Source organism: Musca autumnalis, unplaced genomic scaffold, assembly GCF_047663935.1.
Source record: "Musca autumnalis isolate F117 unplaced genomic scaffold, ASM4766393v1 scaffold_3, whole genome shotgun sequence".
Lineage (NCBI taxonomy): Eukaryota > Metazoa > Arthropoda > Insecta > Diptera > Muscidae > Musca > Musca autumnalis.
In genome coordinates, this window is record NW_027411866.1 from 25,818,450 (window position 1) to 25,831,716 (window position 13,267).

General features: G+C 36.8%; 1 protein-coding gene across 1 annotated transcript in view; it reads left to right on the forward strand.

Moving 5' to 3' along the window:
- zld (zinc finger protein zelda) overlaps positions 1-13,267 on the forward strand; it is a 162,103-nt gene that overhangs the window by 63,471 nt on the left and 85,365 nt on the right. The gene's annotated exons all lie outside the window — the stretch shown is intronic.

The following is a 13,267-nucleotide window of genomic DNA, read 5'->3' on the forward strand; positions in this document are numbered from 1 at the left end:
TAAAAAATCCACGTCTATGAAAAATCAGTTTATATGTAAACGAACTATTACTCTAGTCGCGAAGATGATCGGAGTGATGAAATCGTTTTTTGCTTCTTGGTCTGCTTCTATATACAAAAACATATGTATTTATTATGGAGAAATCTGTTGCATTACTTTAGCATTTAGGATCATGCTGATTTTTACTTGAATCGCTTCGACATCCAAAGCCTGGAAATCGTTCCAGTTGCAATATCACAGGCAATGGCTCCTTAATTTGAAAAGTATGGCTTCGTGTTAGATTGTTTCACATTCGCATTATTGGCTTTTGACATTTTTCTGCTCCTGGCAACACCATTCTAGAATGACAGCAGCTTAGCATTGACAGTTAATCTAAAACAAGAACAAAAAGAAACAGTTTTCAACATTTTTTGCATTCTAATGATGCGCGACATTTTAGAGACGGGGGACGGAGTTGTTGTAAAGTGAAAACTATAAAAAAACGGGATTACAAAAAAAGTTGAAATAGTTAAAGAAGAAAGAAGGAAATTTGTTTCTAAAAAAAAGATTTTAAATTATAAATATCACAAAAAATAACAAAAATATGTACATATTTCAAAATAAATTGTAAATAAAATTTGACCCGATTTTTAAGCAAAAATCTGATTTGTAAAAAAATTATGGAAAAATAAATCAAAATGGTACGAAAGAAATCGTGTGAATAATGGCGTTGTAAATTTGGAACAAGAAGTAAATGATAACTATCGAAATAAAATTATTATTAACAATAACATTTACAAAAAATAAAAACTGAGTTCACATCTTGCTAAGGTAATTCAACAATTTTTGTGTGTGTTCTTTTCTTTCTATTACAGATTTATCACTAGTTGCGTGCAGTACGTGTCTGTATGTCGATTTTATTTGTAAATTATTCTTTTTGTCTCTTGCCTATGTACATATGTATGTATGTTTTCTAACCTGTTTTTTTTTACTTTTATGAGTCAAAATAGTGTCGCATAATTTATTGTCAAAATAATTATTTTTTATGTTGTAAACAAAAACAATTACAATTATTTGCCTGTCATTCCGCATTTAATTATGTGTACTACAAAACATTAAAGTACGCATATCAAGCCGAAGCATTTCAAACCATGCCTATCATCAATGTTCTTTTTTGATGATCTATTCAATCTTTGCGTGATGATTTTTGACATAACAACAACGATAATATTAAAATAAGAATGATATGTAAAATACGAAACAACTAAAACAATGAATAAATCTTGCAAAACTACTACAGACCTGTTCAAAATAATATTCTACTGTGCAAGTAAATACTAGACTTTTTGGAATCATTGATCATTGGGAGTTCCAACTCCACCATTATATGGTGGAGAAATTTTTAACCATTAAAAACCATAAATACCAAAATCCAACCTATTTACACCGAAAGTGTAGATAAAAATTTCAAAATGCCTGAAATCGGATGGTACTATTATATGGGGCTATACGTGAATCTAAATAGACAGTAAAAAAATAATTTCTAAAATCAGGAAACACAAAATCCCAAGTTACAACCAAATCTGGTCTATACCAAAACATAGGCCCACATACATATGTGCAAATACTTTTTGTGCAAATGTTTTCTAACATTTAGAAACATAAAAATCCAAATTGCAACTAATTCGGTGGGAAAATCTGGTCATGACCTTCGAAATACTTTAATGTGGAAACAATTTTTGGTAGAAATGTTTTTCAACCTCTGGAAACCCTAAATCCCAAATTACAACCATTTCAGAGGGCAAATGGAATTAATACCTGCAATATTTCTTCAAGTGACGTGTCGGGTTATATGGGGTCTATACCAAAACGTGGACCTATACAAACAATTTTTGCTAGAAATGTTTCTTAGGGCCTGTTTCACTATGTCGAAAGAAAATGATTGCGAACGAAAAACACCTAAATTTTGGTTTTCATGGCAATATTGACTTTGTGTTTGCTTTAAAACAACTACAAAATTTAAAAATCAAACACTAGTTTAGTTGTTTTTCTTTCGTTTTCATTTTCGTTCGACATAGTGACTAACAGTCTGTAAGTCTCTGGGAACACAAAATAGCAAATTACAAGTAATTCGGTGGTGAAATGGGACTAATACTTTCAAAATTACATAAAGTGTAGACGCGTCACTTTGTATGTGGGTGCTAACCACATAGTGAACCCCATTTTCAATACCAATAGTTCTAGAATGCATTTGACAAAAATGATTATTTCGATCATCTACGAACAGCAAAATAAACTCTATAGAATAGATGGCCCCTAAAGAGGTTTCTATAGAATAGAAGACCTCCAAAGGTGGCTTCTATAGAATTTTTCCAAGCCTTTTATAGGAAAAAAAACCCGCAATAGAGGCTTCCATAGAATAGAGCACTACAAGCTAGGCTTCTATAGAATAGAAGCCCTCCAACCGAGGCTTCTATAGAATAAAGGTCCTCCGTAGGAGGAGTAGAGTATAGAGTAGAAGATCTCCAATAGAAAAGAAGACCTTCAAGGGGACTTCTAGGGAATAGAAGACCTCCAATGGTGGCTTATATAAAAAGAACTCTTACAAGGCTTTCATAAAATAAAAGACATCCAAGGGAGGATTCTATAGAAAAAACAAGTAAAAAAGCACTAAGTTCGGCCGGGCGTTAAAATGTCAGATAATGTACATAAAATGCTTCATTCGGGAGGCTATTTTTTATGGTGCCTATATCTAACTGTTGACAATTTTTGGTGGGCTAGAAATTGGGAGGTACTGTTATATAGGGGTTATAATAAAACATGGGCCTATGTTGACAGTTTTTAATGGGAGCCTTTAATGTCAAATAACTCCTAATTCGGATAAAAAATTTAGCTAGAATCGTCAAAATATCGAAAATCGGTACATAACGTGGGAACTTCAAATGTCATTAACAGCTAGTTCGGAGGTATCTGGGCTATACGAAAATATGAACTTAAATGAACAATTTTTGTTGCAGAATTTTTGTTGACTTTTAAATTTTAAATTACAGAAAGTTCGTCCAAAAAATAAAACTAAGGTACGGAAAATCGGGAGGTTTGTTTTGGGGCTATACAAAAACATGGATTTTACCTAAATATTTTAAGTAAAATCCTCAAAGTACCGAAAATAGGGAAGTATCGTTATATTGGGGCTATGTTGAAAATTGTTAATGCAGATGTGTGGTGACCACTACCTACTACAATTACAGTTAGTTCTGTTAAAAATTGTAGCTAAAATTGCCAAATTACTGAAAATTGTAGCTAAAATCATCAAATTACTGAAAATCGTTATATGGGGGCTTTCTTGACAATTTTTGGTGGAGAGGTGTGGTGACCACTAAGAATTTCAAATGTCAAATATTCAAATTACAGATAATTCGGTTAAAACTTGTTGGTAAAATTCTCAAAATACCTGAAATCGGGCGGTAACGTTATATGGGAGCTATTCCAAAACATGGACCTATGTCCACTAGTTATATAAGTTTATTGACATTTAAGAACCCTAAATGTCAATTGATAGCTAAATCGGTCTGAAGATGTAGATAAAAACGTCAAAATGCCGTAAATCGGGGGTACCGTTATATGGGGGCTATACCAAAACTTGGACCTAGGTCCACAACTTTTGTTATATAAGTTTAGTTACACTTAAGAACCCTAAATGTCAAATTATAGCTATATCGGTCTGAAAATGTAGCTAAAAACGTCAAAATACCGAAAATCGGGGGGTACCGTTATATGGGGGCTATACCAAAACGTGGACCTATGTCCACAAGTTTTGTCACATAAGTTTATTGACATTTAAGAACTTCAAATGTCAAATTATAGCTAAATCGGTCTGAAAATGTAGCTAAACCCGTCAAAATACCGTAAATCGGGGGGTACCGTTATATGGGGGCTATACCAATACGTGGACCTATGTCCACAACTTTTGTTATATAAGTTTATTGACTTTTAAAAACCCTAAATGTCAAATTATATCTAAATCGGTCTGAAAATGTAGCTAAACCCGTCAAAATACCGTAAATCGGGGGGTACCGTTATATGGGGGCTATATCAAAACGTGGACCTATGTCCACAACTTCTAATTTATAAGTTTATTAACACTTAAGAACCCAAAATGTCAAATTATAGCTACATCGGTCTGATAATGTAGCTAAAAACGTCAAAATACCGTATATCGGGGGTACCGTTATATGGGGGCTATACCAAAACGTGGACCTATGTCCACAACTTTTGTTATATAAGTTTATTGATACTTAAGAACCCTAAATTTCAAATTATAGCCAAATCGGTCTGAAAATGTAGCTAAAAACGTCAAAATACCGTAAATCGGGGGGTACCGTTATATGGGGGCTATACCAAAACGTGTACCTTTGCCCACAACTTTTGTTATATAAGTTTATTGACACTTAAGAACCCTAAATGTCAAATTATAGCTAAATCGGTCTGAAAGTGTAGCTAAAAACGTCAAAATGCCGTGAATCCGGGGGTACCGTTATATGGGGGCTATACCAAAACGTGGACCGATATAGCCCATCATCGAACTTGACCTGCCTGCAAACAAAAGACGCATTTTCCCAAAATTTCAGCGTCCTATGCTAGAGTGATTACCACAGACGGACGGACGGACGTGCTCAGATCGACTTAGAATTTTACCCTGATCAAGAATATATATACTTTAAATGAGTATTTCAATGCGTTACAAACGGAAAAACAAACTTAATATACCCTCCATACTATGGTGGAGAGTATAACAAGTAACAACGGCGTTAAGTTCGGCCGGGCCGAATGCTTCTATGGGGGATATAGGAAGACGTGGACCTATACTAATAAATCATTTCTGGAATATTTTATATCCCTATGGAAGACTAAATAACAAATTTTAGTCATTTCGGTGGAATATTGACGTCACATCCTTCAAAATACCGAAAATCGGGGGATACCGTTCTATGGGGGCTATATGAAGGCGTGGACCTATACCGACAAATTTCAGGTGGAAAGTTCTATACACCCAACGACAACTAAATACCAAATTTCAGCCATTTTGGTGGGATAATGAAGCTAAAACCTTCAAAATACCGAATATCGGGAGGTACCGTTCTATGGGGGCTATATTAAGGCGTGGACCTAGACCAACAAATTTTAGGTGGAACGTTTTATATCCTCAACGAAGACAAATGAACAAATTTCAACCATTTTGATGGGATAATGAAGCTAAAAGCTTCAAAATACCCAATATCGGGAGGTACTGTTCTATGGGGGCTATATGAAGGCGTGAACCTATATCAAAAAATTTCAGGTGGAAAGTTCTATACACCCAACGATAACTAAATACCAAATTTCAGCCATTTTGGTGGGATAATGAAGCTAAAACCTTCAAAATACCGAATATCGGGAGGCACCGTTCTATGGGGGCTATATGAAGGCGTGGACCTATACCGACAAATTTCAGGTGGAAAGTTCTATACACCCAACGATAACTAAATACCAAATTTCAACCATTTTGATGGGATAATGAAGCTAAAACATTCAAAATAACGAATATCTGGAGGTACCGTTCGATGGGGGCTATGTGAAGGCGTGGACCTATACCGACAAATTTCAGGTGGAAAGTTTTATACACCCAACGATAACTAAATTCCAAATTTCAGCCATTTTGGTAGGATAATGAAGCTAAAACCTTAAAAATACTATAAATCGGGAGGTACCGTTCTATGGGGGCTATATCAAAACGTGGACCGATATATCCCATTTTCAATACCAACCATCCTGCAAGTAATAAAAACTTCTGTACCAAGTATTGACTCTCCAAACAAACGGAATGACAAATTTATTATACCCCCATATGGTGGAGGGTATAAAAAGGCATCCGTAGGAGTCCCCTATGCAAAAGAAGATCTCCAAGGGAGGCTTCAATAGAATAGGGGGAGGCTTCTATGGTATAGAAGGCTCCAAGAGAGGTTTCAATAGAATAAAAGGCATATATAATAGAAGATATCCAAGGGAGGATTCTTCTACATGATCGAATACCTCTAAGGGAGGCTTCTGTAGAGTAGAAGATCTCCAAAGGAGGCTTCTTTAGAATAGAAGACCGCCAAGAGAGGCATCTATATACTAGAAGACATGCAAGGGAGGCTGCTATACAATAGACGATCTTTAAGGGATAGAAGACCTTCAAGAGAGGCTTCTGAAGAATAGAAGACCTCCGCGGGAAGCTTCTTCAGAAAAAGAACCTCTGTAGGAGGCTTCTACGGAATAGATGGCTTCCAAGGAGGCTTCAATAGAAAAGAAGGCCTCCAAGGGACGCTTCTACTGAATAGAAGACTTCCGCTGGAAGCTTCCAAGGAATGCTTCTATAAAATAGAAGGTCTCCAAGGGAGGCTTTAAAGGAATAGACGGGCTCCGAATTAGACTTATATACAATAGGGAGGCTTCTATAGAGTAGAATATCTCCAAAGGTGGCCTCCAAGGAAGGCTTCTGTAAAAAAGAATTCCTCACACGGAGGCTTCTATAGAATAGAAGCCCTCTAAGGGAGGCTTCTATAGAATAAAGGGCCTCCGTAGGAGGCTCCTATCTCTAAGGGAAGCTTCAATAGAATAGAAGACCTCAAAGGTAGGCTCTTTAGAAGGAGGCCTCCAAGGGAGGCTTCCATTAAATAAAAGGCTTCCAAGGGAAGTTTCTATAGAATAGAACGCCAAGGGAAGCTTCTATAGAATAGAAGGCTTCCTTGGAAGACTTCTAAAGAAAAAAGGCCTCCAAGGGAGGCTTCTATAGAATAGAAGGCCTCAAAGGGAGGCTTCTATAGGAATAGAAGGATTCCAAGGGAGGTTTCTATAGAGGGAGACCTCTATGAAATAGAAGGCCTTCAGGGGAGGCTTCTATAGAATAGAAGACCACCAAGGGTGGCTTCAATAGAATAAAAAGCCTCCTTAGTAGATTTCTATAGAATAGAAGATCTCCAATTTAGGCTGATATAGAATAGAAGGCTCCCAAGGAAGGCTTCTAAAGAAGAGAAGACTGCCAAGGGAGCCTTATATATAATAGAATGACTCTAGGGGAGGCTTATATAGAATAGAATGCCTCTAGGGTAGGCTCCTATAGAATAGAATACCACCAAGGGAGGCTTCAATTGAATGAAAGGTGTCCGTAGTAGCCTTCTATAGAATATAAGATGTCCAATTTAGGCTGCTATAGAATATAAGGCCTCCAAGCGAGGCTTTCATAGAACGAAGGGCCTCCAAGAGAGGCTTCTCTATAAAAATAGTCATCCGTAGAAAGCTTCTCTAGAATTGAAGACTTTTAATTGAGGCTTCCACAGATTAGAAGGCCGCCAAGAGTCACATTCGTCTACCCACCTTAATACCCTTTTCTACCACTATTACTTCTCATACTTCCCTCTCAATATTATAATTATCTCCGTACCTATCTTAACTCCTCTTTTACTCCCTAATCTCAACACCTGATTTAAATTACTCTCATGTTCTAAAATAATCTCTCCCGCTTTGGCTACCGTTTTGTTGTTGTAAATAGTTATTAGTTTAGCGAGGCTCTGTAAGAGACTGCTATATAAACAAATAAACAAGTATCAGTCGGCTTTGCCGACAGAGATATACCCTCAGCCTGTGTGAAGGTACCCTAAAGATAAGACCGATTTTGACAAAATATTAGTAGATCTTTGGATCCCCTTGGACCAAATCGACATGTCCGTTTAAGAGGTATAGTCCGTACCATTTTAGAGACATTTTTTTAAATTTTTATGGTGGAGGTACCCGAAGGAGTGGACCGATATGGCTTACCTTCGAACTTAAACAAAATATTACGAAGGCTAAACTTTGGACCAAATCGGCTGATTCGTTTAAAAGTTACCGTGCGCTCCCTCTACTGATGTCGTAGGGGTTTTTACAGCTTTCGGGTCATTTTCTCAACAGTTATAGACTTGCCGCTGAAAAAACTTGTGCCGTCGTAATGGGGGCAACGAATACAAACTGCTTCAACACAAATCAAAGGGATTCGAGAGCAGCTCTTAAACTGCACTTTTCGGAAATTTTGTGTGGGAGGTACCCGAAGGAGTTGACATACATATATAGTCCATATTCGAACCTAATCTATGTTTCAAAGAAATATTGCGATGTACACTCGGTTACGACCTTCGAAAATTACCGTGCGCACCATTTTAGCGAAAAGTTTACAACTTTTATGAGGGAGGTACCGGAAGGAGTGGCTCAACTTCGAACTTAAACTAAGCATGGACAAAATATTACGAAGTCCAAATTATGGACCGAATCGGCTGATCTGTTCGAGAGTTATCATGCGCTCCAACCTCTACACGCGGTGTCATAGGGTTTTGTTTTGGCACCTTTCAAGCTATATTCTCAGGAAGTATGAATTTGACCCTGATGAAACATGTACCGACGTATAGGGGACAGTGAATACAAGTTGTTACAACAAAAATCAAAACGATTCGAGAGCAGGTCCTAAACTGAACTTTACTGAAATTTTATGTGGGAGGTACCCGAAGGAGTGGACCGATTGAGTCCATGTTCGAATCTCATCTAAGTCAGGTAGAAATTTCACCACGTGCAAAGTATGGACCAAATCGGTCACTCCCTTAAAGAGTTTTCGAGCTCAAAAATTTTGCGAAAATTTTCGAACTTTTGTGGAGGAGGTACCTGGAAGGAGTGGACCGATATAACCCATCGTCGAACTTAAACTAAGTTTGGACAAAACATTACGAAAGCCAAATTTTGGACTGAATCGGTTGACCCCTTCGAGAGTTATCGTGCGCTCCAGACAGACGGGCGGACATTGCTAGATCTACTCAAAATTGTCTGAAACGGATACCGTACAAACATACTTGGGGTCTAAAACCATTATTTCGATGAGGCACATTTTGCCCGTATGAAAGGGTAGAAAGGGTATTCTAGCCTAAAGGCTGAGGGTATACAAATTGTTAAGTCGAATTCTCTCACTTATTGAGACGGGCAGGACCAAATCGCCTCCAAGTATCTGAAACGGATTTCGTTAAAAAATACATGAGTTCTTAAACCATTATTTCGAATAGTAACCTTTTTGATTGATTTGGCCTAAAGGCTGGTGGTATAAAAATCCTATCCCAATCCTGGAACTTGAGTTTGGGTCAATGCAATTTGACTCTCCTGTAAACAAAACAAACCCTTTTAAAATTTCCCTCCCCATCCTCCTCACAAATAAAATACTGACCTTCAAGAAATTTTCATAAAATCTTTTTGGCAAAAATTATGACTTGATTCTATTTTATGTAGTCGTCGTTTGTTGTTGTTTTTGTTCTGCTTCACCCCCTGTCACAGCTTTAGTGCCCCTTTTGTTGTTGTTATTGGTGTTGATGCTAAGTACAACAACGACAATTCCCCAAACGATTCTGGCAGAACGTTTTTTTTTTTTGCTTTTTTCTACTGGAGACATTCTGAATAAAACAATAGCCGCACGACTGAATGCTAATAGCAACAACAAAAACAACAACAAGCCATCAACATTCGCACAACAATTGATAGCGACACACAACACAAAAAAGATTGACAATAAAACAATAAAAAACATATGAACGAAAATTAAAAAAATATAAAACAACCGAAAAAACTCCAGTAAATAAAACAGCAGAGGCAGCCAAAACACATGGACATGTCTTAGCGTACCCACACTCACACACCCGCCCGGGCAACGGCTTGGAGCCCCACATGAAAAATAAAACAAAAAGCAATTCAAAATTCAAAAAACGCAATACCAACTCATGGACTCTCTCTCCACTGCCCTGTGTGGAAGAGTTTATCTGCACTGGACACATGTGCTGCATGTGTGTGTTGTTGGGGGGGTATCGGTCGGGGGCTACGACCATTTGAAATCTTTGTGTGAGCTCTGCTCTTTCTCTGTCAACAGCAAATTTTATCTGAGAGGCTCCACCAAACTCGTGACTGTGTTTGTGGCACCACACTGCGATTTATTGAGAGATCGCCATAGAACACAGCTGAGCCATAACAGTCGCAACTGGCATCCATTTGAAAGATGTAAATTTTTTAGCAGCTCTGTTGGGCTTTGTTTTGTTCTTAGTTTGCCAAAAATGACAACATTTCTTTCTATTCAGCCTGGCTGAATAGTATTTTCTATAGGAAAATTGCTATTCAGCCTGGCTGAATAGTATTTTCTATAGGAAAATTGCTATTCAGCCTGGCTGAATAGTATTTTCTATAGGAAAATTGCTATTCAGCCTGGCTGAATAGTATTTTCTATAGGAAAATTGTTATTCAGCCTGGCTGAATAGTATTTTCTATAGGAAAATTGCTATTCAGCCTGGCTGAATAGTATTTTCTATAGGAAAATTGCTATTCAGCCTGGCTGAATAGTATTTTCTATAGGAAAATTGCTATTCAGCCTGGCTGAATAGTATTTTCTATAGGAAAATTGCTATTCAGCCTGGCTGAATAGTATTTTCTATAGGAAAATTGCTATTCAGCCTGGCTGAATAGTATTTTCTATAGGAAAATTGCTATTCAGCCTGGCTGAATAGTATTTTCTATAGGAAAATTGCTATTCAGCCTGGCTGAATAGTATTTTCTATAGGAAAATTGCTATTCAGCCTGGCTGAATAGTATTTTCTATAGGAAAATTGCTATTCAGCCTGGCTGAATAGTATTTTCTATAGGAAAATTGCTATTCAGCCTGGCTGAATAGTATTTTCTATAGGAAAATTGCTATTCAGCCTGGCTGAATAGTATTTTCTATAGGAAAATTGCTATTCAGCCTGGCTGAATAGTATTTTCTATAGGAAAATTGCTATTCAGCCTGGCTGAATAGTATTTTCTATAGGAAAATTGCTATTCAGCCTGGCTGAATAGTATTTTCTATAGGAAAATTGCTATTCAGCCTGGCTGAATAGTATTTTCTATAGGAAAATTGCTATTCAGCCTGGCTGAATAGTATTTTCTATAGGAAAATTGCTATTCAGCCTGGCTGAATAGTATTTTCTATAGGAAAATTGCTATTCAGCCTGGCTGAATAGTATTTTCTATAGGAAAATTGCTATTCAGCCTGGCTGAATAGTATTTTCTATAGGAAAATTGCTATTCAGCCTGGCTGAATAGTATTTTCTATAGGAAAATTGCTATTCAGCCTGGCTGAATAGTATTTTCTATAGGAAAATTGCTATTCAGCCTGGCTGAATAGTATTTTCTATAGGAAAATTGCTATTCAGCCTGGCTGAATAGTATTTTCTATAGGAAAATTGCTATTCAGCCTGGCTGAATAGTATTTTCTATAGGAAAATTGCTATTCAGCCTGGCTGAATAGTATTTTCTATAGGAAAATTGCTATTCAGCCTGGCTGAATAGTATTTTCTATAGGAAAATTGCTATTCAGCCTGGCTGAATAGTATTTTCTATAGGAAAATTGCTATTCAGCCTGGCTGAATAGTATTTTCTATAGGAAAATTGCTATTCAGCCTGGCTGAATAGTATTTTCTATAGGAAAATTGCTATTCAGCCTGGCTGAATAGTATTTTCTATAGGAAAATTGCTATTCAGCCTGGCTGAATAGTATTTTCTATAGGAAAATTGCTATTCAGCCTGGCTGAATTAAATTTTCTATAGGAAAATTGCTATTCAGCCTGGCTGAATACAGTTTTCTATAGGAAAAGTTGCTATTCAGCCTGGCTGAATACAGTTTTCTATAGGAAAAGTTGCTATTCAGCCTGGCTGAATAAAATTTTCTATAGGAAAATTGCTATTCAGCCTGGCTGAATTAAATTTTCTATAGGAAAATTGCTATTCAGCCTGGCTGAATTAAATTTTCTATAGGAAAATTGCTATTCAGCCTGGCTGAATTAAATTTTCTATAGGAAAATTGCTATTCAGCCTGGCTGAATACAGTTTTCTATAGGAAAAGTTGCTATTCAGCCTGGCTGAATAAAATTTTCTATAGGAAAATTGCTATTCAGCCTGGCTGAATTAAATTTTCTATAGGAAAATTGCTATTCAGCCTGGCTGAATTAAATTTTCTATAGGAAAATTGCTATTCAGCCTGGCTGAATACAGTTTTCTATAGGAAAAGTTGCTATTCAGCTTGGCTGAATACAGTTTTCTATAGGAAAAGTTGCTATTCAGCCTGGCTGAATACAGTTTTCTATAGGAAAAGTTGCTATTCAGCCTGGCTGAATACAGTTTTCTATAGGAAAAGTTGCTATTCAGCCTGGCTGAATACAGTTTTCTATAGGAAAAGTTGCTATTCAGCCTGGCTGAATAAAATTTTCTATAGGAAAATTGCTATTCAGCCTGGCTGAATTAAATTTTCTATAGGAAAATTGCTATTCAGCCTGGCTGAATTAAATTTTCTATAGAAAAATTGCTATTCAGCCTGGCTGAATTAAATTTTCTATAGGAAAATTGCTATTCAGCCTGGCTGAATTAAATTTTCTATAGGAAAAGTTGCTATTCAGCCTGGCTGAATAAAATTTTCTATAGGAAAATTGCTATTCAGCCTGGCTGAATAAAATTTTCTATAGGAAAATTGCTATTCAGCCTGGCTGAAAAAAATTTTCTATAGGAAAATTGCTATTCAGCCTGGCTGAATAAAATTTTCTATAGGAAAATTGCTATTCAGCCTGGCTGAATAGAGTTTTCCATAGGAAAATTGCTATTCAGCCTGGCTGAATAGAGTTTTTCATAGGAAAATTGCTATTCAGCCTGGCTGAATAGAGTTTTCCATAGGAAAATTGCTATTCAGCCTGGCTGAATAGAGTTTTCCATAGGAAAATTGCTATTCAGCCTGGCTGAATAGAGTTTTCCATAGGAAAATTGCTATTCAGCCTGGCTGAATAGAGTTTTCCATAGGAAAATTGCTATTCAGCCTGGCTGAATAGAGTTTTCCATAGGAAAATTGCTATTCAGCCTGGCTGAATAGAGTTTTCCATAGGAAAATTGCTATTCAGCCTGGCTGAATAGAGTTTTCCATAGGAAAATTGCTATTCAGCCTGGCTGAATAGAGTTTTCCATAGGAAAATTGCTATTCAGCCTGGCTGAATAGAGTTTTCCATAGGAAAATTGCTATTCAGCCTGGCTAAATACAGTTTTCTATAGGAAAACTGCTATTCAGCCTGGCTGAATAGAGTTTTCCATAGGAAAATTGCTATTCATCCTGGCTGAATAGAGTTTTCCATAGGAAAATTGCTATTCATCCTGGCTGAATAGAGTTTTCTATAGGAAAACTGCTATTCAGCCTGGC